The sequence below is a fragment of the Mobula hypostoma genome, chromosome 2 (assembly GCF_963921235.1).
Source record: "Mobula hypostoma chromosome 2, sMobHyp1.1, whole genome shotgun sequence".
Classification (NCBI taxonomy): Eukaryota; Metazoa; Chordata; class Chondrichthyes; order Myliobatiformes; family Myliobatidae; genus Mobula; species Mobula hypostoma.
Genome location: NC_086098.1, coordinates 164196211 through 164210621, shown reverse-complemented (window position 1 = coordinate 164210621; position 14411 = coordinate 164196211). Strand labels below are relative to the sequence as shown.

Sequence of the window (14411 nt, the reverse complement as noted above, 5' to 3'; positions counted from 1 at the left end):
TGCAAGAGAACACTCAACAAAGAAATCAGGAGGGATAAAAGAAGGCATGAAGTTGCTCCAGCAAACGAGGTGAAGGAGAATCCTAAGGGATTCTACAGGCACTGTATGTTAAGAGCAAAAGGATTGCAAGGGATAAAATTGGTCCTCTGGAAGACAAGAATGGCAATCCATGTGTGGAGCCAAAACAATTGGGGGAGATCCAAATGCATTCTTTACATCTGTATTTATTCAGGAGATGGACACAGATACTAGACAGGTGAGACAAAGTGGCATCAACTTCATGAACTCTGCTATCCTGAGGCAAATCAGGGTGGATAAATCCCCAGGGTTTGACAAGGTGTTCCCCTGGACCCTATGAGGAGCAAGTGCAGAAATCGTCAGGGCCCTAAACTTCTCTATGACCCAGGACAGAATATGGTAAGTTATCATATGCTCCAGCATCTGCCTGAGACAGCCCTAAAGAGGTTGCTTGAGTTTTATCATGAGGTCTAAAAGCAAGGAATGCTCCCAGGAGACTGGAAAAGGGCTGTGGTGCTGCCTATTGTTAAACCTGGGTGCGATCCGACATTGACAAGTAGCTGCAGCCCTATTGCTCTCACCTCTTCACAATGTAAAATAATGGAGAAAATGATAGTAATTGGGCTGATATTTGTTTTGTAGAAGACAGAATTATTTAGTTGCAACCAATGTGGGTTTCATAAAGGGAGATCTACATATGATGCCCTGGACTACTGGGAGATGATATCCATCAGAGTGTGTGGTGGATAATGGGTAGTGTTATTTGTTCAATATTGTTTAATATGAGGATTAATGATATTTTTCATGGTGCTGGGTCTGGCTTCGGTCTGGCTCTATATGATGATGGGGATCTGTGAAAAAGGGGTAATACTTCCTATGTGTAAACTCTATGTAAACGGCATCAGCAAAATAAGAATGGTCTTTGGACGAGGGTTTTAAATTTTCTGCTTCTCAATCAAAACATATGGTTTTTACTTGGAAACATAGGGTGGATTATATTCACCTTAATCTGTTTGACTGTTCCTGTGTTTCAACATTTGGGGCTTTGGCTGGGTGCGAGTCTGCCTTGGACAACACATTAAAAGTTTTTGGAGGATAAATGTAAGCAGGTCATTAACTAGAGAATCTGCAGTTGCTGGACTTGGAGCAACACACACAAGATGCAGACTGGGCAGCAACTACGGAAAGGAGTACAGTTGACATTTGTGACAGGTCATTAACTGTGTGGCTAGGTATGACTGGGGAGTTTCTAGGGCTGCTCTATTGATAATTTATCGAGCTTTAATACACTGTTGTCTGGATTACGGCTGTATGATTTATGGGGAGGCAGTTTGCTCAGTTTTATAGAGGTTGGACGTCCTGCAGCCAGTGCAGTCAGAATCTGTAGCGGAGCGTTCCGAACCACATCAAGAGATGCACTGGGGGTTGAACTAGGCGAGATGCCCCTTGACCTGCAGGGAGATAAAACTGTGCCTTACATTCTGGACTTGCTTAGTAGGGTGGGGGTAGTCCCATTTGACACATTGTGTTTTAATGGATTGTTTGGAATATACTAGCAGAGTTGGTAAATGTTTTGTGCGGATAAATAGTGATTACGTGCAGGGAGTGTGGTCTTGGGGATTTGCAAATTAGCCCAAATGTAGCCTGGCCAGGAGTTCCACCGTGGAAATTTTCAGATGTGGGAATAGATTTGATGTTACTGGGAGACAGACAGGATCTTGCAGGGGGTGAGAGGGTGGCTGGTCATTTATGGCAACATTATTTTTCTTTTTTTACTTATCTTTACAGATGGTTCTAAAGACCCAGTTAGTAACAGGGTGGGCTCTGCGATATATATCCTCTGGTTTAATGCTGAAGTGGGAAAAGGCTCACAGATGGGTTGTCCGTCTATAGCAGAATTTATGGCCATTATCATTAGCCTGCAATAGGTTGAACGAGTTAAGCCAAACAGAGTTGTGTGGTCTGCTCACACTCTGCCTTGGTACTGTAGAGTTTGGAATCGAAGTGTTCAAAGAGACCTGATCTGTTGATGAAAGTGTATTATAATCTATATGTTCTGGAGAGTGCTGAATAGCAGTAGAGTTTTGTTGGCTACCTGCACATGTGTGTGTATTGGGTAATGAAAGGGCAGATGTTATAGCAAAACATGTACTTACTAAGTTTGGGGTAGATATTATAGATGATATGGGAAAATATGAAGCCAAATCTTGTATTAAGTTGGTTAGGATTGGGGAATGGCAGAAATTGTGGGATAGGAGTGGTATTACAATATATTTCCATCAGCCCAGGGGAGACACCTTTTGGGAAGGAGTAGGTGGGAAGTGGTTGGTGAGGCTGAGCTGTTGGCATATGGGTACTAGCCTCTCAGCATGTGATTTTTGTAATGTCTCAGACTCGGTTGAGCACACGATCATGGTGTGGTGTGCCACAGCAGACATCCCACCTCTCCCGGAAGTTCCAGGAGTCTCCCGCATATTGATAGTGGCTCCCTGACACCCGGATATTATCTACAATATCCCGGAAATCGATTTTTTTTGAGAGGGAGAGTGAGCATCCTGATTGGTCTCTCTTCATGCTAAGAGTGGTCCCCAACCACCCGGCCGCAAGGAAGCAGTATGATTTGGCAATATGAAACGATGAGTCAGCTGCACCCTTCCTTATTCCCTGTCACGCACTGTTGAACTTGAACGCACGCGAGGTCATTACCCACACGTCATCCATGTCAGCGCGGGAAGAAGATCAACTCCTCGAGCTTGCAAATGTCGGGGGCTGAAAAGTATGTTTGATACAACATCTCTGCCGGCATTCTGGATCAAAGTCAAGGCTAAATATCCTGAGATAGTCACGAAAGCACTGAAAACGTTGCTTCCATTTCCAACATTTCTCTGCGAAGTGGGGTTTTCTGTAATGAATGCAACGAAAATTGAATTGCGGAATAGACTGGACATGAGGAACCCCTTTGAGTATCGCTGTCTTCCGTCATCCCTCGATGGCACCGTCTTGTTGCAGGGAAACAAGCCCAGGTCTCCCACTGATTCACCGATAGTGGTGTGTTGCAATGACTTTATATGTTCATACGAGGAAAATATGCGCTGTCTGTTTAATATCCAAACGTTACTTAAACTGTTATGATACTATTGACTTAGAATTGATTTATCACTATATTCATGCGAGGAAAATATGCGCTGTGTGTTTTATACTGAATTCATTAGATAAACACCTTTAGAAATGAAATTGAGTGTATTAGCCACTGATAAGTGACTTATAGTTGACTTATCACCTATATTCCGGTTGTGATTAATAACCCCCCCCCCCCCACAAGTCGGCTGGTCCGCAAGAATATTAGATAAATAGATAGATAGATATACGTTATTGATCCTGAAGGAAATTGGGTTTTGTTACAGCCGCACCAACCAGAAGTAGAGCATAAATATAGCAATACAAAAACCACAAACAATCAAACAACAAAATGCAAACTATGCCAGATGGAAAATAAGTCCAAGACCAGCCTATTGGCTCAAGGTGTCTGAACTTCCACGGGAGGAGCTGCAAGTTCGATGGCCACAGGCAGGAACGACCTCCCGTGCCACCCAGTGTTGTATCTCGGTGGAATATGGCCAAAGTCCAACAGCAAAAAGTTCAATATCTGGCCTACAAACATGTTCCTCGATCGTAATATGACCCGGATTGCACCATCTGTTGTAACCAGAACAGTAAGCATCCAACTCCTTTACGCTTACCGCTCTCAGTGCACTTCCGGTCAGCCCGAACGGTCTGGAAGCTGTCCATGAAGTTTTGATTGGGTATGTCCTCGTGCAGCCCCGTTCCAATGAAACACATAACACTGCACTCTCGAAATCTTCTCTGACGCCTGGCTAGCGCCGTGAACTCATCCATTTTATTACCCACCGAACTCCTCTTCTCCATAAGTCTCTGTTGTCTCGACCCGGTCCTCTTTCCTTGACTTTGTGATCTCCCTCTGCATCCTGTGTGTGTTTTCCTCCAGATTTCAGCAGGGGTGTCCGCCGTTCTGCTCGCTAAACTGGCCGTCAATAGCTCAATCAGCTGGTCCCTGGAATACACAATGTGACCATGCTTCTGTCCCGCTAATGAGACGTGTCCGAATGTAACTATTTCCAGCACTAAAAACCCAAATAAAACTCTCTCTACCAGCATGTTAGTGAGGGTGCAGCTTCGACATGTTACCGTGAAAACAAAATACAAAAAATAACGTAAGTTTAAAAGTAAAAAGAAAAAGTAATAATACTGGTTGGAATATTGTCAATATTAAACTGGTCCGTGGTGCAAAAAAGGTTGGGGACTCCTGCTAAGTAGACCTATCAGTTTTCTCTGTGGGCGGGCTTTACAGTCGACCTCAAAAATAATGACAGTGTTGCTTGCTGCACTGTTTGCAACAGTGACTTTTCTATTGCCCATGGTGGGTTAAGGCTGTAAAAGGCATGTTGAGGTGAGATTAACAGGTGTCATTCGTTCATCAGCATAGCTAACGTTATTTAAACTAGCTGGCTAGCTGCTAAGGAGCTACGCTATCGATGTCCTACGTGATGAGGCCAAACTCCCTGTGGACTTGCTTAAAGTTGTAATAGAACAACCATGATAATATAAGCAAACAACAGGAATTCTGCAGATGCTGGAAATTCAAGCAACATACATCAAAGTTGCTGGTGAACACAGCAGGCCAAGCAGCATCTATAGGAAGAGGTGCAGTCGACGTTTCAGGCTGAGACCCTTCGTCAGGACTAACTGAAGGAAGAGTGAGTAAGGGATTTGAAAGCTGGAGGGGGAGGGGGAGATGCAAAATGATAGGAGAAGACAGGAGGGGGAGGGATGGAGCCGAGAGCTGGACAGGTGATAGGCAAAAGGGGATACGAGAGGATCACGGGACAGGAGGTCTGGGAAGAAAGACAAGGGGGGGTGACCCAGAGGATGGGCAAGAGGTATATTCAGAGGGATAGAGGAAGAAAAAGGAGAGTGAGAGAAAGAATGTGTGCATAAAAATGAGTAACAGATGGGGTACGAGGGGAAGGTGGGGCCTTAGCAGAAGTTAGAGAAGTCGATGTTCATGCCATCAGGTTGGAGGCTACCCAGACGGAATGTTGCATGATAATATAAGTACATCTTTTAATGTCACATTTTCTGCATATACCCAACTTGGTTTACAGATTAGACAAAATCACTAAACAAAGTATTACATACACCCTTGGAGGTCGACCAAGTCATCCTTGGGAGGGCGATATGGGGTTTCGAGGGTGCTACCTCCCTGAAATGAGTTTTTGCAAGGTGGGATGTCTGCCACAGATAGTTGGTGAAATGTGGGAAGCTGGGTGCCTAGTTTGCGGGATATTCCAGCATCTGAGGCAGAGACTCAGTTGTGTACGGTCTTGGTGCACTTCTGAATTAAAACCTGTTGGCCTATTCCGTGCTGCGTGATGGACCGGGAGCCGTGACGGCAGACCTGTGGGTGACGTAAGTGGGCTGGGTGGGGCCGGTGACGTCATGGCGCGGTGACGTGGCGGCAAGGCGGTCGGTGCGCGCCATGTTTGTGGAGTGAGGATCGGGCGGGAGCGGGAGAGCAGCAGGCCGTCCGCTCGCTTCACCCTCAGGCCCACCCCCTCTACCTCCCGTATTGTTTGTATTAATTCCCCGTGTTACCGGTAAGGGCTTCGGTAACGCGGCCGGTGCGGGGGGGGGTGTATGTAGTTTTCTCTGACGGCAAATTAAAAAAACTCAACCAGTGCGGCTTTCGTTCGGAGTTAGGCCGCGGGCTTCACCCGTACTCGGCAAGTCTCTCTCTTCCGGCGGTGGAGTCTCCTGTGGAGGCCGGCCCTCTTTCTCAACCACACCCATGGTTGGATGATGCTGCAGCCCTCACCGGTTAATATGTGATGTTTAGCCATCGGTCCCGGAGGTCCGCGCTCTCCCCCTCCCCCTCGAGAGGTGTGCTTTGTGCGCAGGCGCTCTGGGGCAATGGACAAAGAGCCCGCAGTTGCAGCAAGAGGGGCGGTGGGCTCTTCCCCTCTTGGGGTCCTCCCACCACACCTGGGTGCCTCCCAACTCTACTATCCACGCCCCACTCCAAGGGAGTTTGCCTCCCACACTAAAGGAGGATGGCTGCACTATCCAAACACCTTCCGCCTTTTTAAAAATTCCTTTCTCCTGAAGGGAAATAAATACCCTGGCCACTTTTTAACTGTTCAAGATTCAGAATGTGTACCATAATCTGCAGGTATTTAAGTGGTTTCATTTTTATGGACGCTGCACCCTTTTGAAAAGCCGAAAGAACTGTTATATCGTGATCGATGGTATGAATCCCTTCAGTGACTTTCGTGTGTTGGATCATAGAGCCATCAGAATAGTTTATTTTTTTATGTGTGGGGCAAATTGGGCATTTAGATTATTGCTTTATTTTTTAAAATCTCATGAGCAATGAACTAGGAGTAGAAAATATTGAATAGAAAGTTGATGTATCTCAGTTGTTTGGCCTGTTTGTGATTTTATCTCAAGTTTTATCAGTTTATTACAAATTGCACTTAATGTTGCTTTTTCTTCGTGTAGATTCTTATGACAAAATGGACGTTAGCATTGCTTAAGTTTTGTATTTCAGCTTACAACCTTGTTGTTTTGATGGACTGCTGATTAGTCTCTATGTTAGGTGGTGTTTTGTATATTGATCTTATTTTTTCTGTCTCAAACTTGAAACCCATCTGCATTCTTAGTGATTGAGTTGTTAGATTTTTCGGGGTTTTTTTTCTGTTGTTGGAATATTTCTTACGTTCGTAAGATTTTTTTGTGATTAATGTGCTGTGCCTCGTTAGGAACCTAAAGTGCAATATGTAGATGGTTTTGTACTACTTGGTGCTGCTGCTGAGGTACCTCACTGTTGGGAGTAGTGCAGAGTTAGCAGTATTAATGCGTGTAGAAATCATTAGTGGTGATCACAGACTAAATGTAGTTGGCTGCTACAATTTTCAATATGGGCTTTACACACAGGAATGCATCTTGGCATTTGGGTTTGTGAAAGATTACTGTAGTTTCAGGTGCACATTTGAAATTCCTTAGTTTAGAATCAATTGTGTTCTGGTTTTAAATTGAGATGGCTATGGGTAAGTAATTTTTTTTTAATGCAAACTCTTGTTATTGGTGCTTTTGGAATAAATCTGTGTAGTTTGTCTATTTGCAACCCCAGCACAAACTTTATCATTTAAAGCATAGAAGTTCATAGTATTTGGAAAAAACTGCTGCATTTTGGTAAGCTATTGACTCTGATTCCAACTTGATTTGTAGCTAAAAATGAGCACATGGACTTTCAGGTTTATTTGGATAATTTGGCTCTCTGGATAATGTTTAAAAAAAAATTAAATGTCGATCAGAAAGTTGTCTAAGACTCAACTTACTTGACCAGGTTAATGGAAAGATTTCTTTTTCTACTAACTTTAAGAAAAATAATCTGTTAATTCAGTGAATTTGAATTCATAGCCGGAATTACCCTTCTGCACTGTGTTTTCAAATTGGTTCATGTGGCCATAAGGAACTTAGAAGGCTAAAACCGAGGTATTGGCTATTTCTGTGCTCATCCTTTTCTCAAATAAAGTCAAAGAACTGTTGGTTCCTCTTGGCTAACTTGAAAGGCATCAAAGTCAAAGAACAAAATGTTTTTTTTCAGAAATTATCAAATTAGAGTGTAGGCAATTCAGGATTGCTGCTGATAATACAGAAGACTTGTACATTGTTTCAAAGAACATCTCAATTTCAGTTCTTTATTTGTATTTCAACTGCATATGTTTTACATGGTTATTATGGTTCACGTTCCACTGGGGAATCTTTACTCTGAAGAATATTCATTAAAATGCAGGTCAAAGGAAAGTTGATTTCAGATGAAGTATGTTTAAAATGTGTCTGTTTATGGAATTATAAGTGGTATGGTTAAGGTTGTTTTTTTAAAATTTGGTGCAATTTTTTAGTTTGAAAGCAGATGTTATTAGCAACATCCGTTCTTTTCAAAGGTGCATTGCTTGAAGAACTGGAAAGGTGCTGTTCATTGTCCAAGTGACCTATTTTACATGAAAGTGTGGCGGCTTGTTTAGTTATGGATCTACAGTTTTGTTAGTTTCTTGTAGAGAGGTTCTACAGTCCTGTCCTCTTGGCTTGGGTGCAGCTTGGGAGTCCCTGGCCTGATTTTCACTCTCCTGTTGATATTTCTTCAGAGGCTTTTGGTGAATTGTTGAAATAATGGACAAATCCTTGTGTCTGCATGTTTTACCAAAACATTTGTATGTTTATTTTAGTATCAATCTATTTCATGAGTCAATTTGTACACAAAATTGTTGTGCCCACATTTAACCCTGAAGTATTTTGGCAGAATATTTCATTTAAATTTTTACCTTGTATTTGCAAGTGTTTTTAATTGCTAAAGTGATAAATAATAATTTAGGGGAGAATACTTTGTGTGAATTGTTTGGAATTCTGTTGTAAACTTATTTTTCCCATCCAGCTTTTCTTTTAGGCGTGTAATCCTGACCACGTGAATTATTTTGGTCCATTTCTGCTTTCTAATTGCTGGCAAGTGGCTTTGAAAGCTAGAGGAGGTATGTGCTGTATTATTTAGACTGATATGGTTATGTAATGAGCCAACTGATACAGGGGTACACTGATAATTTCAGTTGATGTAGGCTATGTAATAAAAATACTTTAAAATATGTAATGCTTCATGAACAGGAGCCCTAGTTTCATACACGGATAGTGGTGACATTTATAAAATTCCATTTAAAAAAGCGTATTTTTTAATCAAACTAATTGATCTCACTGCAAGCACTTAAACCCTCATTTCCAAAAACAACCAAGGTGCTAAGAATTTTATCATTTGCTGCTAGGTTAGAAACCTCAACTATATTACACGTTAGAAGCTTGATGGAGAAATCGCTGCCATTTACTTTAACAGCTGAATGCCTGTTACTCATGCAATAGATATTTGTCAATTATTTCACTTACTTTTTGCTCCCGCAATATAATAGTAAATGTGATTTTAATATATAGAATATGTTTGATCTTGTGCTGGTAAATCCAAATGTTTTTAACAATTTAAAAGCACTATCTTCATTCTACCACCCCACTTCCACCTCTCCCCATAAAGGGGTGATTCATAATGCTAAACACAAGAGATTCTGCCGATGCTAGAGATCCAGAGTGCCACACATAAAGTGCTGGAGGAACTCAAATTGGTCAGGCAGCATAAATGGAAATGAATTAACAGTCAATGTTTTGGACTGAAACCCTTCGTAAGGACTTTATCGATGAAGTGTCTCGGCCTGAAACATTGACTATTTGTTCATTTCTGTAGATGCTGCCTGACCTGCTGAGTTCCTCCAGCATTTTTGAGTGTTAATCCAAAATTTTATTATTGTGTGGTAACTCTTGTGCTTGCTAAGAGCTGATTAAAGGCACTTCATTGTCATGAGATTTGGTTGTCTTAGGCTAAATTACATAGCTAATCACTGTTGACAGGTGAATGCTTAATTGAAAGAAATGACTGAAGTTAAATTTGTAAGTGTAAAGTTCAAAATCGGTGTGGATTTAAGTCTAGTAACATGTTCGATGTGTATGAGAAATATACAGCTTAAGTTGATTATTAGACATTTGTTTGCCTTTATTTCAAAATATAGTGCAAATTTAATTGTTGAATAAAGTTTGAAATATTTATTGAATTGGATTATGGATGGAATTTTCAATGAGTTTGGGTTTTCCTCTTTTATTAAAAAAACAGAATTAGTTCATTTCACCTGTTTAAAAAGTTAGTGACAGAGAAAGTCAAATCCAGTGTGTACTTACTTTTACTATTTGCTTCAAAGCGTATCCAGCTTTGAAATGGGTAATGATTCGTGTTTACATGTGTAGTACACTCAATTTGAGAGAGTGCTTAGTTCTCAGAAGGGCTAAGCTTTTTGGATTATATTGATGGTTAACTAGATTTCTAAATTGATTGTGGAATCGCTAGTTTATTTTCTGCTGTGGTCAAAATATGTGAATAAATTTGTGATCAGTTTTTCCAAAATGTGACATGCACTTGTATTTGCAGCTTTCAGAGATCTGTATCATCTTCGCTGTTATGTCAAAAAGAAATTTTTGGAATTGGAGTTTTAATATTTGGAGCTGAGTTTTAAGTTGAAATTATGTGGTTAAAATTGTTGAATTACAGTTCAACTTTTTGATCAGTTGAATGATGGAGGTTATTAAAAATGAGTATTTGGCAAGGCCTTGTAATTTAGAGCCGATAGCGTTTTGTATAAGCATTGACTTTGAGCTTGTTCACTCAAGGGTTTGTTTAAGGGTGACGTGTAAAGGAAACACAAGTTTACTGTGCAGCTGATTGTTCTGGCATTGATCTTCCATTTTACTTGCTGTGGCTGTGGTAAAATTGCAAGATTCTAATTTGAGAATGATATGGTTTGCAAATTTGTACTGTTTTGAGAAAATTAAATTGCAATGAATTTTTTTCTAATTGAGTTTTAGATCTGTTTTAAGAACTAAAGCAACTTAGCATAGAAAGACTGTACTGAATGAACCAAGCAGTAATTGTGTTAGTAGTATTTTAATGGCCAGGGGTTCTGTACGATTACTTTTAATATTCATTTAATGCTTGTAAAGATTCTATAGTTGGATTTAAAAGTACTTGCATGATTGTTGTAGTTACAATTTGGTTACTTTCAAAATGTCCACAATGACTGAGTTCTTGTTTTGGGATCGTATTTGTGTTCAGACTTGCTATGTTAAGTAATCAATTTGTTATTGGTGACTATATAGAAACGGAACTTGTACATTGTTTGGAATTTTTCATTGTAGCATTAATTGTATCTGACAAATGTGTTTCTCCTGGAATGTTTCAATCTTGTTTTGGGTGTGCAAGAGTAAAACACTGTACTTGGTCATTTGGCTAGAAATGTGGTAATGATGCTTTTTTACTTGGTGACAAATCACTGGATCTTTGGCAGTGTGCATTTTATGTTCATTTTGACTTGATTTGCTTTTGGGATTTACAGCAAAGTTATTTTGAAACAATTGCATAATTTGTAGAATGTTCAAGTATGCAAATTTTTTTTAAATCATTTCAAACCACCTTGTAGTTGAAGCTGATTGAATTCACATTGAAGCTTAGCTAGGTTATCAGAGCCTTTATTTAGTGTTGTCACTCTCGGTGTTTCAGTTCACCTGGTTAATCATCTCTCTCCTGTTAATTTGGTTTGATCTGAGGCAATGAAGAGTGGGAAGGAAGATTTTGTGCTTTCATTCTATTACACACAGTCTGGCAATGGCATTACTGCCATTTGAGCACTTAATGTTACCTGTTGGGCTATGACTTGTCCTGAGCAAAGTAGCATTAATAGACTACATAGGCTGACAGCGCAGAAAAGGGCCATTCGACCAACCATTATGTGTTAGTATCTATGTCCTTGCCTAAATCCAGTTATCTAGATTATCAGCCATGTGACTAGCAGTGACGTCATCCGTGTCAGTAGATCATAGATTCCAGTCTAGGTAGCCACCATTGCACCACTGAGGGAATACTGTCTTCGTAAGCTAATTATGCTGCCCTCGTTCTCATTTGTCATTTTCTTAGGACTTGGCAATCCTTTCCTTTCACTTATTTTCCCTTTCCCACCCCCCACCAATAATTTTCCTCATTTATTTGTCCTGTGATCTTCCTCATGTATCCATCAACTCTTCTGTACAACCTCCATCCCAATTCTGACTGTAGAAAATTTATAGCAGCTAATGACTCTCATGCCTTTGGAAAGAAGGTGGAGGGAATCCACACAGTAGAAGAGAGAAATGTTAACACTCCACATAGACGGTATGGAAGTTGGGGTTAATCGATTTTGTAAACTGATTTAATTAGTTACTATGATAGTTCACATTGTAGAACACTTACAGTTGACCGGCAAACAATACTATATAACACAATCTGCAGCACTGCATCCTCTAAAACCTACTGTAAAGTTCTGCATAAACTATGCCTACATTTCAACCAATGTCGCAAGAACAGCAGATGAGTGTTACTGCTTTGTTGGATCTTTTATGATGCATGACAGTGGTGGTTGTGTTTCAAGAGATTTCTGTGGCTGTGATGTGCTCTCAATTACCAAGGTTGTTGAAGTTACTGCATTTGTGCAAGGTATTTATTGCAGTGTTCACTACAAGCATTTTGATACTATTCTTGGCTCATGTTTGCTTGTAACAATGCCGTGATGCTCAAATGATCAAAGTGATTTATACAACCTGCACAATGATACCAGTGCATCTTTAAGAAGCAAGTTCAAATTGGGTGTATGGCTCAGATGTGCACTAGCAAAAGGCAGTAGTTGTGCTCTGGTGTGATCGTTGTAAGTAGGTCGCTACATTCTTTTGAAGTGAAGAGCTGCCAGTGATTGGATGCAGCATGTAATTGCTCAATTTGCATGAGAAAGGACATTTTGCATGATTTAACCATACAGATCTGATAGTACCTTCATTACTTCAAAATAAATCTGGTGGCAGTCTGATTATTTTAACACTGAAATACCAGTACACAAGAAAAATGCGTCTTGCTGTGACTTTTATCTAGTGTAGAATATGTTACCATGCAGTACTTTAAGTTCTCCCACCAAGTACCCCCACGCAACAACTTGGAAAATCTTTATCTGCAAAGGCACAATCCATAATTGTGCAAAGGTAGACATGTGAATACTTTGTGAACTGATTATATTGTTTTACTGAACTCCTAAAGATTAGTTTGAGAAGACATTTTGCCGTCATGTCTGATAACATTAAATATCTTGTTACAACTAAATCTGTCAAATTGAAACTTTGTATGTAAAGTGAAAGAATAATCATGGAGGAGGCCAGTTTTTGTCTTTATCCCCACTAGGGCAGTCACCTTCAGTCCCTTTTCCTTGAAAGCCATTAAAAATATTCTAAAATACTCTGCATTGACTCAGATTTTCATCGCTTTTTAACTAACAGTACTTAATGATAAAGTCCATGTACAGCCAGTTTCTTTCTTTTCTAAGCAGGTAAGTTTGTAAATCATTAGGAGCAGGGAGCGTCAATACAAATTTGACAGGGCTTGGTGTTCAGGAAAAGGAGCTGTTTTATTAGGGCTGCCTTAAAGTAGGAAGGTGAAGTCTGTTGTACTTTTCACAAACTAGTAGGGGGCGGGGTGGGAAGAGTTAGGAGTTACAGCTGTATAATACCTGTGTTGCCTCAGAAAATGCAATTGTCTTGGATAATACGCTACTCATTGATAAGAAATTTTCACAATTTTGCCGCAATTATTGGTTTTCAGCTGAAATGAGTTAATTAACCCAGGGTAGAAAGGTGAAAGATTCATAGAGGCAAGTTATTCCTCTGTAGCACAGGGTGAGGATTTGGGAGATGTAAATACCAAAGTGTAGTCTTCGACTGGGAATTTACTTGTAATACCCAAGTTGTAAATGCAGAAAAGACCAGTTCCATTGTGTGTAAAGGCATCGGAATTTATAATGGGGAATTTTGACAAAACTGATTAAAGCCTTTACAAGTCTTCTGTTCTCTCTCTGGCTATCTATCCCATAGGATGATGATGGTTCCTTTCAGTCAGTTAGTGGGGTTTAGGGTACCCCACTCCTCAGTAAGGAACAGCTTGTGCGTGAATGGATTTAGGTGAGTAGGGGGTTGCACAGGTCCAGACCCACCCTCTCGACATCCCCTCCCAGATGCAGCGGCACGGTGGGGGAAGTTCTGTTGCAGTGAATGGCCAGACCAAGCTTTGATATAAGGGACGCCCTTTTTGCGCTTCGCAGCACGTGTTTGCTAGATGGCCGTTGACCCTACGAGGGGGTTCATCCGCCCTTTGACAGGTCTTGTTTTTCATCCTGCAGGGTGTCTAGCCACCCTCCTCACCAGGCAAGCCTGGTGGGGGAGCCAGTTTAGTTGCCGACCACCCGACCGTGCAACAGGTAGTGCTGGGTTACATGGTACCAGTAGCACTCAGACGAGTGACCTGACAAATCTTCTGTTATGCAATACATGTAAATATTAAATAGATCAAGGAATATGGGGTACTGAAGGAAAATATGCTGATTAGAGTATCCATGGCCTATTGCTTTTATTTCTTATGTGAGAGAATGGGATAAAGAGGAGCATTCCAAGAGTTACTTTTCAAACCTATATTGTAAAGTAGACTGTTTGATTCTGAAATGAAGCCTCAAGTAATGCACATTGTAGCCCTGCAGCTATAACTTTTACTGCAGGTATGAGTTATAATGGTAACATTATTAAAATCTGATCATGGTTTATGTTTCTATTGCTGATCATGGGGAATGAGAATGGGTCTGGGAAAGTGGTTTGCATTAATCACTTGC

General features: G+C 40.7%; 1 protein-coding gene across 6 annotated transcripts in view; it reads left to right on the top strand.

Moving 5' to 3' along the window:
• Nucleotides 1-5535: 5535 nt before the first annotated feature.
• Nucleotides 5536-14411, top strand: part of LOC134342632 (copine-3-like) — an 82401-nt gene continuing 73525 nt past the window's right edge. For 2 of the 6 annotated variants that reach the window (XM_063040992.1, XM_063040988.1), the window contains exons 1-2: nucleotides 5537-5693; nucleotides 8531-8624. The gene's annotated coding sequence lies outside the window, so the exon portion shown is untranslated. Of the gene's footprint in view, nucleotides 5694-8530; nucleotides 8625-14411 lie in introns of all 6 variants that reach the window. The other 4 variants (XM_063040985.1, XM_063040987.1, XM_063040989.1 and 1 more) reach the window with 4 other exon arrangements.